Genomic DNA, 15533 nt, shown 5'->3' with positions numbered 1-15533 from the left:
GAACTTGAAAGTTGTCATGAAACGCTCTCAACAGCTCATGAAAGGCTTTCCTAATGTTATCTTCAAAGGAAGCAAGATCATGAGAAATTAAGAGCGGCTCATGAAGATCTTCAGAAAGAAAACGAGTCGCTTCGCGCCAAACAGATCAGTTCAACTCAGGAAGGATTTGAACCACCATGTCTTAAATGCATTGAGCGTGATAATGCTACTTCTGTTGCTGAATGTTCTACTGCTGCTACTGTTGCAATATCTTCAACTGTTGATGTGGGAACTAACCCCTCTGCTGAGGATACCACTACTATTGCTGATGAGAATGTTAGGTTGAAGACATTGCTTGAAACAGGGATGTACAAAAGTCTTAAAGGACATCAGACACTATGTGATGTCCTCAAAAGGCAGATCCTGAACCGAAATCCGAGGAAGAGGGTGTTGGGTTCGTAAGGAAAATGAATGCTGATGGCTCTTACTGGAAACCTGAGCAGTACCCCAAAACCACATGGGTTGCTGCAAAGGAACCTTCAGCAGATCCATTCACTCTATCTGGCTTCACTTGTGCTAACCCCATTGTCATTGATGAATCCTTTGATGCAAACTATAAACTGTTTAAGAATCAGAATGGTGAAGTGTTTGCCAGGTACATTGGTACTAACTGCAGGAATGGACCGCCTATGAAGAAGATCTGGGTGCCGAAAAAGTGTTTGGAGAATCTTCCTGTGAATGTCATCATGACACCACAGGTGAAGAAGACAAACCCCAGACCACAGGCTTCATACGGTCCAAAGGCTTCATACAGATAGAGGACTCACCTGAGTCGCACTAACGCAAATGTTTTGCAGGGAAACCATACTTAGGCCTATAAATATGAGCGCGGTTCATCAAACCGCCATGTTCATAAGACCAAGAACTATTCTGCTTATTTTTATGAGTACTATTGTCCGCCTGCAAGACTTTTTGCTAGGGCTCCAAAGCCAAAGTTCTCAGATGCTGCACTTAGACTTATTGCTTCTAAGCCACCCTTGAAAATGTGGGTGGCTAAGAAAGCTTAACTCTCTTTTGCAGGGAAGGGTCTCCAGCAGAAAACCAAAATCGTCTAACGCTATTGCTGGGGACCTTAAACATCTTGTAGGGTGCAAGATCAAATGCCCGAATGGTCTTATTATGTACTTCGTTCCTGAATCGCTTGCTACTCCCCCTATCAGTCCTAATCTGGATCTAAGCTTTCATAACCCACTGGTTCATCAAATGTTTTTGCTTCACAATTCTCTTCGTGAAGCCTATCCCCCTAACTGCACTGTAGGGTACGACACCAGCGTCGTCAAAATGGATTATTGATAGTGGGTGCACCAATCACATGACTGGCAAAAGAAGCCTTCTTATGGACTCAACCTTACGTCCATCCGACAAGAGTCACATCACATTTGCTGACACTGGTAAAAGTAAAGTATTGGGTCTAGGTAGAGTTGCAATCTCAAAGGATCAACACATGGATAAAGTCATGCTTGTTGAATCCCTTGGCTTCAACTTAATGTCTGTCTCAATGCTTTGCGATTTGAACATGATCGTAATGTTTGGAAAATATCGTTGCCTTGTTTTAATGGAATCTGACAAGTCTCTAGTGTTTGAAAGGTATCGGAAAGATGATTTGTACGTGGTAGATTTCTCAGCAGGACCACAGCTTGCCGTATGTCTTCTAGCAAAAGCTTCAGAATGTTGGCTCTGGCATCGGAGGCTAGGGCATGCTGGCATGAAGAACCTCCACACCCTTGCAAAGAAGAAGCATGTCATAGGCATTGAGGGCGTCAAGTTCAAGAAAGATCACTTATGCGGTGCCTGTGAAGCAGGAAAGATGACGAGGGCCAAACATCCCTCGAAGACAATCATGACAACAACTCGACCCTTCAAACTGCTTCACATGGATCTTTTCGGTCCCACTCATTACTCAACTCTTACTACTACTGCTTGTCTCTATGGCTTTGTCATTGTTGATGATTATTCTAGATATACTTGGGTGCACATAATCATCTACAAGACTGAGGTGCAGGATGTCTTCAGACGCTTCGCCAATCGAGCAATGAACAACTATGGCGCCAAGATAAAGCACATCAGAAGTGACAATGGCACTGAATTCAAGAACACTGGCCTTGATACATATCTTGATACTTTGGGCATCACACATGAATTCTCAGCTCCGTACACGCCACAGCAGAATGGTGTCGTCGAACGCAAGAACAGAACACTCATTGAGATGGCCCGAACGATGCTTGATGAATACAAGACTCCAAGAAAATTCTGTCCTGAAGCCATTGATACTGCATGCCATACAATCAATCGTGTTTATCTTCACAAGATTCTGAACAAGACATCTTATGAGCTCCTTACTGGCAAGAAGCCAAATGTCAGTTACTTCAGAGTATTTGGCGTCAGGTGCTGGATCAAGGATCCACATCACACTTCAAAATTTGCACCAAAAGCACATGAGGGTGTTATGCTTAGATATGGAAAGGATTCGCACTCCTACAGAGTCTTCAATCTCTTTCATTATGAAGTGGTTGAAACAGTGGATGTGCGGTTCGATGAGACTAACGGTTCACAAAGAGAGCACCTGCCAAATGTGCTAGATGAAGCTCCATCCAGTGAATCAATCAAACTAATGGGAACTAGAGAAATCATACCCTCTGAAGCTCAACCTGAAGAGGAACTTATCATCTCCGCACCTGATCAAACTGAAGACAATGCTCAGCCTGAAGACAATCCCTCTAACAATGACAATGACAATGATCAACAAGAGCAAAATCTTCGCCCTGTACATCCTCGTGTTGCTAATGAAGTGCAGATTGAGAGAATAATTGATAGCATCAATGCACCCAGTCCGCTCACTCGTTCAAGGGCAACACAACTAGCAAATTTCTGTGGGCACTTCGCATTCGTCTCAATAACAGAACCCAAGAAAGTTGAAGACGCCTTCATGGAACCTGAATGGATTCAAGCCATGCAAGAAGAGCTTCAACAGTTTGAGCTGAATAATGTATGGAAACTTGTTAAGCATCCTGATCCTCGGAAACACAATATAATAGGCACCAAATGGATATACCGCAACAAGCAAGATGAGCATGGTCAAGTTGTCAGAAACAAAGCTCGTCTTGTTGCTCAAGGATATACTCAAGTGGAAGGAATTGACTTCGATGAAACATTTGCTCCTGTGGCTCGACTTGAAGCCATACGCATACTGTTGGCCTATGCAAATCATCATAACATACTTCTATATCAAATGGATGTGAAGAGCGCTTTTCTCAATGGCAAGGTTGAAGAAGATGTTGGGTTTCATAGTAATTTCAAAAAATTTCCTACGCACACACAGGATCATGTGATGCATAGCAACGAGGGGAGAGTATTGTCTACGTACCCAACGCAGACCGACTGCGGAAGCGATGACACGACGTAGAGGAAGTAGTCGTACGTCTTCTCGATCCAACCGATCAAGTACCGAAACTACGGCACCTCCGAGTTCGAGCACACGTTCAGCTCGATGACGATCCCTGGACTCCGATCTAGCAAAGTGTCGGGGAAGAGTTTCGTCAGCACGACGGCGTGGTGACGATCTTGATGAACTACAGCAGCAGGGCTTCGCCTAAACTCCGCTAAAGTATTATCGAGGAATATGGTGGCAGGGGGCACCGCACACGGCTAAGGAATAGATCACGTGGATCAACTTGTGTCAACTTGTGTGTTTAGAGGTGCCCCTGCCTCCGTATATAAAGGAGGAGAGGAGGGGAGGCTGGCCGGCCAAGGGGGGGAGGCACAGGAGAGTCCTACTCCCTCTGGGAGTAGGATTCCCCCTCCAATCCTAGTCCAACTAGGATTCCTCGGAGGGGAAAAGAGGAGGAGGGGGCCGGCCACCTCTCCTAGTCCTAATAGGACTAGGGGAAGGGGGGGCGCGCAGCCCATCTAGGGCAGCCCCTTCTCTTTTCCACTAAGGCCCACTATGGCCCAAATAGCTCCCGGGGGGTTCCGGTAACCCTTCCGGTATTCCGGTAAAATCCCGATTTCGCCTGGAACACTTCCGATATCCAAATATAGGCTTCCAATATATCAATCTTTACGTCTCGACCATTTCGAGACTCCTCGTCATGTCCGTGATCACATCCGGGACTCCGAACAACCTTCGGTACATCAAAATGCATAAACTCATAATATAACTGTCATCGTAACCTTAAGCGTGCGGACCCTACGGGTTCGAGAACAATGTAGACATGACCGAGACACGTCTCTGGTCAATAACCAATAGCGGGACCTGGATGCCCATATTGGCTCCTACATATTCTACGAAGATCTTTATCGGTCAGACCGCATAACAACATACGTTGTTCCCTTTGTCATCGGTATGTTACTTGCCCGAGATTCGATCGTTGGTATCCAATACCTAGTTCAATCTCGTTACCGGCAAGTCTCTTTACTCGTTCCGTAATACATCATTTCACAACTAACATATTAGTTGTAATGCTTGCAAGGCTTATGTGATGTGTATTACCGAGAGGGCCCAGAGATACCTCTCCGACAATCGGAGTGACAAATCCTAATCTCGAAATACGCCAACCCAACATCGACCATTGGAGACACCTGTAGTACTCCTTTATAATCACCCAGTTACGTTGTGACGTTTGGTAGTACCCAAAGTGTTCCTCCGGTAAACGGGAGTTGCATAATCTCATAGTCATAGGAACATGTATAAGTCATGAAGAAAGCAATAGCAACATACTAAACGATCGGGTGCTAAGCTAATGGAATGGGTCATGTCAATCAGATCATTCTGCTAATGATGTGACCTCGTTAATCAAATAACAACTCATTGTTCATGGTTTAGGAAACATAACCATCTTTGATTAACGAGCTAGTCAAGTAGAGGCATACTAGTGACACTTTGTTTGTCTATGTATTCACACATGTATTATGTTTCCGGTAAATACAATTCTAGCATGAATAATAAACATTTATCATGATTATAAGGAAATAAATAATAACTTTATTATTGCCTCTAGGGCATATTTCCTTCAGTCTCCCGCTTGCACTAGAGTCAATAATCTAGATTACACTGTAATGATTCTAACACCCATGGAGCCTTGGTGCTGATCATGTTTTGCTCGTGGAAGAGGCTTAGTCAATGGGTCTGCAACATTCAGATCCGTATGTATCTTGCAAATCTCTATGTCTCCCACCTGGACTAGATCCCGGATGGAGTTGAAGCGTCTCTTGATGTGTTTGGTCCTTTTGTGAAATCTGGATTCCTTTGCCAAGGCAATTGCACCAGTATTGTCACAAAAGATTTTCATTGGACCCGATGCACTAGGTATGACACCTAGATCGGATATGAACTCCTTCATCCAGACTCCTTCATTTGCTGCTTCCGAAGCGGCTATGTATTCCGCTTCACATGTAGATCCCGCTACGACGCTTTGTTTAGAACTGCACCAACTGACAGCTCCACCGTTTAATGTAAACACGTATCCGGTTTGCGATTTAGAATCGTCCGGATCAGTGTCAAAGCTTGCATCAACGTAACCTTTTACGGTGAGCTCTTTGTCACCTCCATATACGAGAAACATATCCTTATTCCTTTTCAGGTATTTCAGGATGTTCTTGACCGCTGTCCAGTGATCCACTCCTGGATTACTTTGGTACCTCCCTGCTAAACTTATAGCAAGGCACACATCAGGTCTGGTACACAGCATTGCATACATGATAGAGCCTATGGCTGATGCATAGGGAACATCTTTCATATTCTCTCTATCTTCTGCAGTGGTCGGGCATTGAGTCTTACTCAACTTCACACCTTGTAATATAGGCAAGAATCCTTTCTTTGCTTGATCCATTTTGAATTTCTTCAAAATCTTGTCAAGGTATGTGCTTTGTGAAAGTCCAATTAAGCGTCTTGATCTATCTCTATAGATCTTAATGCCTAATATGTAAGCAGCTTCACCGAGGTCTTTCATTGAAAAACTTTTATTCAAGTATCCCTTTATGCTATCCAGAAATTCTATATCATTTCCAATCAGCAATATGTCATCCACATATAATATCAGAAATGCTACAGAGCTCCCACTCACTTTCTTGTAAATACAGGCTTCTCCGAAAGTCTGTATAAAACCAAATGCTTTGATCACACTATCAAAACGTTTATTCCAACTCCGAGAAGCTTGCACCAGTCCATAAATGGATCGCTGGAGCTTGCACACTTTGTTAGCTCCCTTTGGATCGACAAAACCTTCTGGTTGCATCATATACAACTCTTCTTCCAGAAATCCATTCAGGAATGCAGTTTTGACATCCATCTGCCAAATTTCATAATCATAAAATGCGGCAATTGCTAACATGATTCGGACGGACTTAAGCATCGCTACGGGTGAGAAGGTCTCATCGTAGTCAATCCCTTGAACTTGCCGAAAACCTTTTGCGACAAGTCGAGCTTTGTAGACAGTAACATTACCATCAGCGTCAGTCTTCTTCTTAAAGATCCATTTATTCTCAATTGCTTGCCGATCATCGGGAAAGTCAACCAAAGTCCATACTTTGTTCTCATACATGGATCCCATCTCAGATTTCATGGCTTCAAGCCACTTTGCGGAATCTGGGCTCACCATCGCTTCTTCATAGTTCGTAGGTTCATCATGATCTAGTAGCATGACCTCCAGAACAGGATTACCGTACCACTCTGGTGCGGATCTTACTCTGGTTGATCTACGAGGTTCAGCAGTATCTTGATCTGAAGTTTCATGATCATTATCATTGGCTTCTTCACTAACTGGTGTAGGTGTCACTGAAACAGTTTTCTGTGATGAACTACTCTCCAGTAAGGGAGCAGGTACAGTTACCTCGTCAAGTTCTACTTTCCTCCCACTCACTTCTTTCGAGAGAAACTCCTTCTCTAGAAAGGATCCATTCTTAGCAACGAATGTCTTGCCTTCGGATCTGTGATAGAAGGTGTACCCAATAGTCTCCTTTGGGTATCCTATGAAGACACATTTCTCCGATTTGGGTTCGAGCTTATCAGGTTGAAGTTTTTTCACATAAGCATCGCAGCCCCAAACTTCAAGAAACGACAACTTTGGTTTCTTGCCAAACCACAGTTCATAAGGCGTCGTCTCAACGGATTTTGATGGTGCCCTATTTAACGTGAATGCGGTCGTCTCTAAAGCATATCCCCAAAATGATAGCGGTAAATCAGTAAGAGACATCATAGATCGCACCATATCTAGTAAAGTACGATTACGACGTTCGGACACACCATTACGCTGTGGTGTTCCGGGTGGCGTGAGTTGCAAAACTATTCCACAGTTTTTCAAATGTACACCAAACTCGTAACTCAAATATTCTCCTCCACGATCAGATCGTAGAAACTTTATTTTCTTGTTACGATGATTTTCAACTTCACTCTGAAATTCTTTGAACTTTTCAAATGTTTCTGACTTATGTTTCATTAAGTAGATATACCCATATCTGCTTAAATCATCCGTGAAGGTGAGAAAATAACGATATCCGCCACGAGCCTCAATATTCATCGGGCCACATACATCGGTATGTATGATTTCCAACAAATCTGTTGCTCTCTCCATAGTACCGGAGAACGGTGTTTTAGTCATCTTGCCCATGAGGCACGGTTCGCAAGTACCAAGTGAATCATAATCAAGTGGTTCCAAAAGTCCATCAGTATGGAGTTTCTTCATGCGCTTTATACCGATATGACCTAAACGACAGTGCCACAAATAAGTTGCACTTTCATTATCAACTCTACATCTTTTGGCTTCAACATTATGAATATGTGTATTACTACTATCGAGATTCAATAAGAATAGACCACTCTTCAAGGGTGCATGACCATAAAAGATATTACTCATATAAATAGAACAACCATTATTCTCTGATTTAAATGAATAACCGCCTCGCATTAAACAAGATCCAGATATAATGTTCATGCTCAACGCTGGCACCAAATAACAATTATTTAGGTCTAATATTAATCCCGAAGGTAGATGTAGAGGTAGCGTGCCGACCGCGATCACATCAACTTTGGAACCATTTCCCACGCGCATCGTCACCTCGTCCTTTGCCAGTGCCCGCTTATTCCGTAGTCCCTGTTTCGAGTTGCAAATATTAGCAACAGAACCAGTATCAAATACCCAGGTGCTACTGCGAGCTCTAGTAAGGTACACATCAATAACATGTATATCACATATACCTTTGTTCACCTTGCCATCCTTTTTATCCGCCAAATACTTGGGGCAGTTCCGCTTCCAGTGACCAGTCTGCTTGCAGTAGAAGCACTCAGTTTCAGGCTTAGGTCTAGACTTGGGTTTCTTCTCTTGAGCAGCAACTTGCTTGCCGTTCTTCTTGAAGTTCCCCTTTTTCTTCCCTTTGCCCTTTTTCTTGAAACTAGTGGTCTTGTTAACCATCAACACTTGATGCTCCTTCTTGATTTCTACCTCCGCAGCTTTCAGCATTGCGAAGAGCTCGGGAATAGTCTTGTTCATCCCTTGCATATTATAGTTCATCACGAAGCTCTTGTAGCTTGGTGGCAGTGATTGGAGAATTCTGTCAATAACGCAATCATCCGGAAGATTAACTCCCAATTGAATCAAGTGATTATTATACCCAGACATTTTGAGTATATGCTCACTGACAGAACTGTTCTCCTCCATCTTGCAGCTATAGAACTTATTGGAGACTTCATATCTCTCAATTCGGGTATTTGCTTGAAATATTAACTTCAACTCCTGGAACATCTCATATGCTCCATGACGTTCAAAACGTCGTTTGAAGTCCCGATTCTAAGCCGTAAAGCATGGCACACTGAACTATCGAGTAGTCATCAGCTTTGCTCTGCCAGACGTTCATAACATCTGGTGTTGCTCCAGCAGCAGGCCTGGCACCCAGCGGTGCTTCCAGGACGTAATTTTTCTGTGCAGCAATGAGGATAATCCTCAAGTTACGGACCCAGTCCGTGTAATTGCTACCATCATCTTTCAACTTTGCTTTCTCAAGGAACGCATTAAAATTCAACGGAACAACAGCACGAGCCATCTATCTACAATCAACATAAACAAGCAAGATACTATCAGGTACTAAGTTCATGATAAATTTAAGTTCAATTAATCATATTATTTAAGAACTCGCACTTAGATAGACATCCCTCTAATCCTCTAAGTGATTACGTGATCCAAATCAACTAAACCATGACCGATCATCACGTGAGATGGAGTAGTTTTCAATGGTGAACATCGTTTATGTTGATCATATCTACTATATGATTCACGCTCGACCTTTCGGTCTCCGTGTTCCGAGGCCATATCTGCATATGCTAGGCTCGTCAAGTTTAACCTGAGTATTCTGCGTGTGCAAAACTGGCTTGCACCCGTTGTAGATGGACGTAGAGCTTATCACACCCGATCATCACGTGGTGTCTGGGCACGACGAACTTTGGCAATAGTGCATACTCAGGGAGAACACTTCTTGATAATTAAGTGAGAGATCATCTTATAATGATACCGTCAATCAAAGCAAGATAAGATGCATAAAAAGATAAACATCACATGCAATCAATATAAGTGATATGATATGGTCATCATCATCTTGTGCTTGTGATCTCCATCTCCAGAAGCACCGTCATGATCACCATCTTCACCGGCGCGACACCTTGATCTCCATCGTAGCATCGTTGTCGTCTCGCCAATCTTATGCTTCCACGACTATCACTACCGTTTAGTAATAAAGTAAAGCATTACACCGCTATTGCATTGCATACAATAAAGCGACAACCATATGGCTCCTGCCAGTTGCCGATAACTCGGTTACAAAACATGATCATCTCATACAATAAAATTCAGCATCATGCCTTGACCATATCACATCACAACATGCCCTGCAAAAACAAGTTAGACGTCCTCTACTTTGTTGTTGCATGTTTTACATGGCTGCTACAGGCTTAAGTAAGAACCAATCTCACCTACGCATCAAAACCACAACGATAGTTTGTCAAATAGACTCCGTTTTAACCTTCGCAAGGACCGGGCGTAGCCATACTTGGTTCAACTAAAGTTGGAGAGACAGTCGCCCGCAATCCATCTCTGTGCAAAGCACGTCGAGGGAACCGGTCTCGCGTAAGCGTACGCGTAAGGTTGGTCCGGGTCGTCTCGTCCAACAATACCGCCGAACCAAAGTATGACATGCTGGTAGGCAGTATGACTTGTATCGTCCACAACTCACTTGTGTTCTACTCGTGCATATAACATCAACATAAATAACCTAGGTTCGGATGCCACTGTTAGGTTATGTAGTAATTTCAAAAAATTTCCTACGCACACACAGGATCATGTGATGCATAGCAACGAGGGGAGAGTATTGTCTACGTACCCAACGCAGACCGACTGCGGAAGCGATGACACGACGTAGAGGAAGTAGTCGTACGTCTTCTCGATCCAACCGATCAAGTACCGAAACTACGGCACCTCCGAGTTCGAGCACACGTTCAGCTCGATGACGATCCCCGGACTCCGATCCAGCAAAGTGTCGGGGAAGAGTTTCGTCAGCACGACGGCGTGGTGACGATCTTGATGAACTACAGCAGCAGGGCTTCGCCTAAACTCCGCTACAGTATTATCGAGGAATATGGTGGCAGGGGGCACTGCACACGGATAAGGAATAGATCACGTGGATCAACTTGTGTCAACTTGTGTGTTTAGAGGTGCCCCTGCCTCCGTATATAAAGGAGGAGAGGAGGGGAGGCTGGCCGGCCAAGGGGGGGAGGCGCAGGAGAGTCCTACTCCCTCTGGGAGTAGGATTCCCCCTCCAATCCTAGTCCAACTAGGATTCCTCGGAGGGGAAAAGAGGAGGAGGGGGCCGGCCACCTCTCCTAGTCCTAATAGGACTAGGGGAAGGGGGGGCGCGCAGCCCATCTAGGGCAGCCCCTTCTCTTTTCCACTAAGGCCCACTATGGCCCAAATAGCTCCCGGGGGGTTCCGGTAACCCTTCCGGTATTCCGGTAAAATCCCGATTTCGCCCGGAACACTTCCGATATCCAAATATAGGCTTCCAATATATCAATCTTTACGTCTCGACCATTTCGAGACTCCTCGTCATGTCCGTGATCACATCCGGGACTCCGAACAACCTTCGGTACATCAAAATGCATAAACTCATAATATAACTGTCATCGTAACCTTAAGCGTGCGGACCCTACGGGTTCGAGAACAATGTAGACATGACCGAGACACGTCTCTGGTCAATAACCAATAGCGGGACCTGGATGCCCATATTGGCTCCTACATATTCTACGAAGATCTTTATCGGTCAGACCGCATAACAACATACGTTGTTCCCTTTGTCATCGGTATGTTACTTGCCCGAGATTCGATCGTTGGTATCCAATACCTAGTTCAATCTCGTTACCGGCAAGTCTCTTTACTCGTTCCGTAATACATCATTTCACAACTAACATATTAGTTGTAATGCTTGCAAGGCTTATGTGATGTGTATTACCGAGAGGGCCCAGAGATACCTCTCCGACAATCGGAGTGACAAATCCTAATCTCGAAATACGCCAACCCAACATCGACCATTGGAGACACCTGTAGTACTCCTTTATAATCACCCAGTTACGTTGTGACGTTTGGTAGTACCCAAAGTGTTCCTCCGGTAAACGGGAGTTGCATAATCTCATAGTCATAGGAACATGTATAAGTCATGAAGAAAGCAATAGCAACATACTAAACGATCGGGTGCTAAGCTAATGGAATGGGTCATGTCAATCAGATCATTCTGCTAATGATGTGACCTCGTTAATCAAATAACAACTCATTGTTCATGGTTTAGGAAACATAACCATCTTTGATTAACGAGCTAGTCAAGTAGAGGCATACTAGTGACACTTTGTTTGTCTATGTATTCACACATGTATTATGTTTCCGGTAAATACAATTCTAGCATGAATAATAAACATTTATCATGATTATAAGGAAATAAATAATAACTTTATTATTGCCTCTAGGGCATATTTCCTTCAGAAGAAGTGTATGTTGCACAACGCCTGTCTTTAAAGATCCAAAACATCCTGACATGGTATACAAGCTCAACAAGGCACTGTATAGCCTCAAACAAGCCCCTCGGGCTTGGTATAACACACTCAAATACTTCCTGAAGAGCAAAGGCTTCATACCTGGTTCCCTCGACCCCACTCCCTTCACGAAGACATATGATGGTGAACTGTTTGTGTGCCAAATATATGTGGATGACATTATCTTCGGCTACACCAATCAGAAGTACAGTGAAGAGTTTGGATATATGATGCTAGAGCAATATCAGATGTCCATGATGGGAGAGCTGAAGTTCTTCCTCGGTCTTCAAATATGACAGCAACACAACGGCATCTCCATATCTCAAGAGAAGTATCTCAAAGATTGCCTGAAGAAGTTCGGTATGCAAGACTGCAAAGGCTTCATGACGCCAATGCCAGCCAAACATCATCTAGGTCCCGACGACAATGGTAAAGAGTTCGATCAAAAGGTATACCACTCCATGATTGGTTCTTTACTTTATCTATGTGCATCTAGGCCAAATATTATGCTTAGTGTTTGCATGTGTGCTCGATTCCAAGCGGCACCAAAGGAGTCGCATCACTTAGCTGTGAAGCGAATTCTTCGATATTTGGCTCACACCCCAACTCTAGGATTATGGTATCCAAAGGGCTCAGAGTTTGATCTGGTTGGATTCTCGGATGCTGATTATGCTGGTGACAAGGTTGATCGCAAGTCTACATCAGGCACATGTCATTTTCTGGGACGATCACTTGTATGTTGGTCTTCAAAGAAGCAGAACTATGTATCTCTCTCCACTGCTGAATCTGAATACATTGCTGCTGGATCTTGCTGCGCTCAGCTTCTATGGATGAAGCAAACACTCAAGTACTATGGCATTCATCTGAAGCAAGTGCCACTCTACTGCGACAACGAAAGCGCCATCAAGATTGCCAACAACCCAGTTCAGCACTCGAAGACAAAGCACATTGAAATTCGTCATCACTTTCTCAGAGATCATGTTGTGAAGGAAGATATTGATATCATACACGTCAACACTGAAGAGCAATTGGCAGATATCTTCACCAAGCCCTTGGATGAGAAGAGATTTTGCAAGTTACGGTGTGAGCTAAATATCTTGGAATCCTCAAATGTCCTGTGATCAGGCATACATCCTAACACTTATGCATATTGATGACTTAGATGTGCAACACATGAAGTAAAGTATATCTTCAATCAATGAAGACATACATTCTAAGTGTGAATACATTAATGTGGAATTTGACTTCGAAGCACCACGATAATTGTGCGCCGTGTCTGGGTCTAATACTTCCTATACGGTGGGTAACACCACCACCAAAGGTTCTGTTTGAAAGGTTTCACTCATGGCGTTACATTTACTATGTCTTCACATTTGGTTTGGCTTCAATTTCAACATGTCTTCATGATTACCTTCACTATATTGATTATATATATATACTAGTGTTCTGTCCTCTACAGCATTCACTTATAGCTATGTCTTCTTGTTGAATCTTTTGAACTAAGTGAATGTGATCGGACCCTAACCTCTCTATGCCTTCTATCTCAAACTCTATCTCTCCAAATCATATGCATTCTATTAAAATTGTCGAATGTCTTCTCTGCGTCCTTGTTAGCAGAAGATACAGAGACAAACATTAAGTCCATTTTCAATGCTCATTCCTTCACCTGAAACCTGGAGAAGTGGGAACAACCACCTGACAATCCAGGCGTGCGTGGGACGTGGAACAACCCCCGATATGCTGCATAATGGCCACATGTTCCTCAGATGTGAATCTCCAGGGGCACCTGTGTAATAACACTGAGCCACCCCTGTCCCTATAAATACACGCCTCACCACAGTCATTATCTCTTCTTCCACTCTCGCACGAACCCTAGCGCCACCGCTAGCCCTCGACGACGCCGGCGACGAAGCGCTTAGCTGCCGCAACCTCTCCGACGCCGTCTTCACACCGACCGCAGACATCGTCTTCTCCGCCATCGCCGTAGGTGTCCTCCGTCGCCAAGTTAGGGCACGGATGATTGAACTGCTCGGCCTCCTCTTCCACTCCGTCTAGCAGTTCTACGTGTGGTAAATAAAACTTTCTTTTTACGGCCCCTTTGATCCTATAGATTCGTCACTTTCTACCACAAGCAGTTTCTGTTCACATAAGTTGGATCTAGTTCATACTTCATCTCATAATATGCCTAGTATATTCACTTGTGCTTCACAAAGTAGTTAGATTCCTCACTTGTACTGATCCGTGAATTCGTACAAATCTGGAACCAACTCCTTATCTATGAGTGAATGTCTTCGCACGATGAGGTCAATGTCTTCTAAACTGATTTATCTTCAAAATCTTCTGAGAATGCATATGACCTCTTCCCCTTCCCTCGCACCTTAATGTTGCACTAGTAGAAAACGGAGCTTTAGCACCGGTTCGTAAGGGCCTTTAGTGCCAGTTCCATAACCGACACTAGGGGGTGGGCACTAAAGGCCCCCCCCCCTTTAGTACCGGTTCGGCACGAACCGGCGCTAAAGTGCCACCATGTGGCGTGAGCTCGCGCCCTGGTATGGGGGACCTTTAGTACCGGTACTAAAGGTTTTTTTTATTTTTTTTTGAAAATTTTGGGAAAAAATTATTTTTTTTTATTTTTAATTTTTCTGAATTATTTGATGATTTAGTCTCTAATCACCTCTCTTAACTGCTCAAGTGTGGATCACTCATTCCAAATCGCCTGACTTCCCGGCCGGTCACCCATCCTCTCACTCCCCCAGACTGAGCACACTTAACTTCAGAGTTCTATTCCTCCTACATTCCAAGTCTGCACTTGTTGTTTTCCTGACAAATGTAAGCTGTCAATCCTATTAACCCTCAGCAGTTTAGCTTGAGCATTAGGTCACACGTTTCACCGTTTGAGTTTGAAACTATTATTCTAAAAAACAGTAATTATTTAGTAACACTAATATTTCTTGAATAAGTTTGACCATAGTTTGACCACAGTTTGACCAGATTTGACCAAAATTTAAAAAATTGAAATAATTATTTAGTAACACTAATATTCTTGAATAATTATGTAGTAACATTAATACTCCTTGAATAAGTAGTTTGACCAGATGTAACCAGTTTTTTTTAAAAAAATTGAAATTTGACCATATCTTTTTTTCGTTTTGGAATTTGAGGATTCTAAAAAATTGCAAACAGGCCGTAGGCCATCTCCATCAGATGCGGATTTTCATGCTGAATTTTTTGATATATTATACATTTTTTCCGACATCGTAGGCAAAAGTTATAGCCGTTTTATATTTTCCCTACACTTTTTGCAAAACATGTCCAAATTTAAGTTTTCAAATTTTCCTAACTAGTAGATGTAGTAATATAACTACCTCTCGAAGGATTTTATTTTTTGAAGTTTTTATCATTTTATTTTGATTTTTTCAGAACTGAAAATGGC

The sequence above is a fragment of the Triticum aestivum genome, chromosome 7A, assembly GCF_018294505.1.
Source record: "Triticum aestivum cultivar Chinese Spring chromosome 7A, IWGSC CS RefSeq v2.1, whole genome shotgun sequence".
In the NCBI taxonomy this organism is placed as follows: Eukaryota; Viridiplantae; Streptophyta; class Magnoliopsida; order Poales; family Poaceae; genus Triticum; species Triticum aestivum.
The sequence above is the reverse complement of the archived record's forward strand: the minus strand, read 5'-3'. Positions refer to the sequence as shown.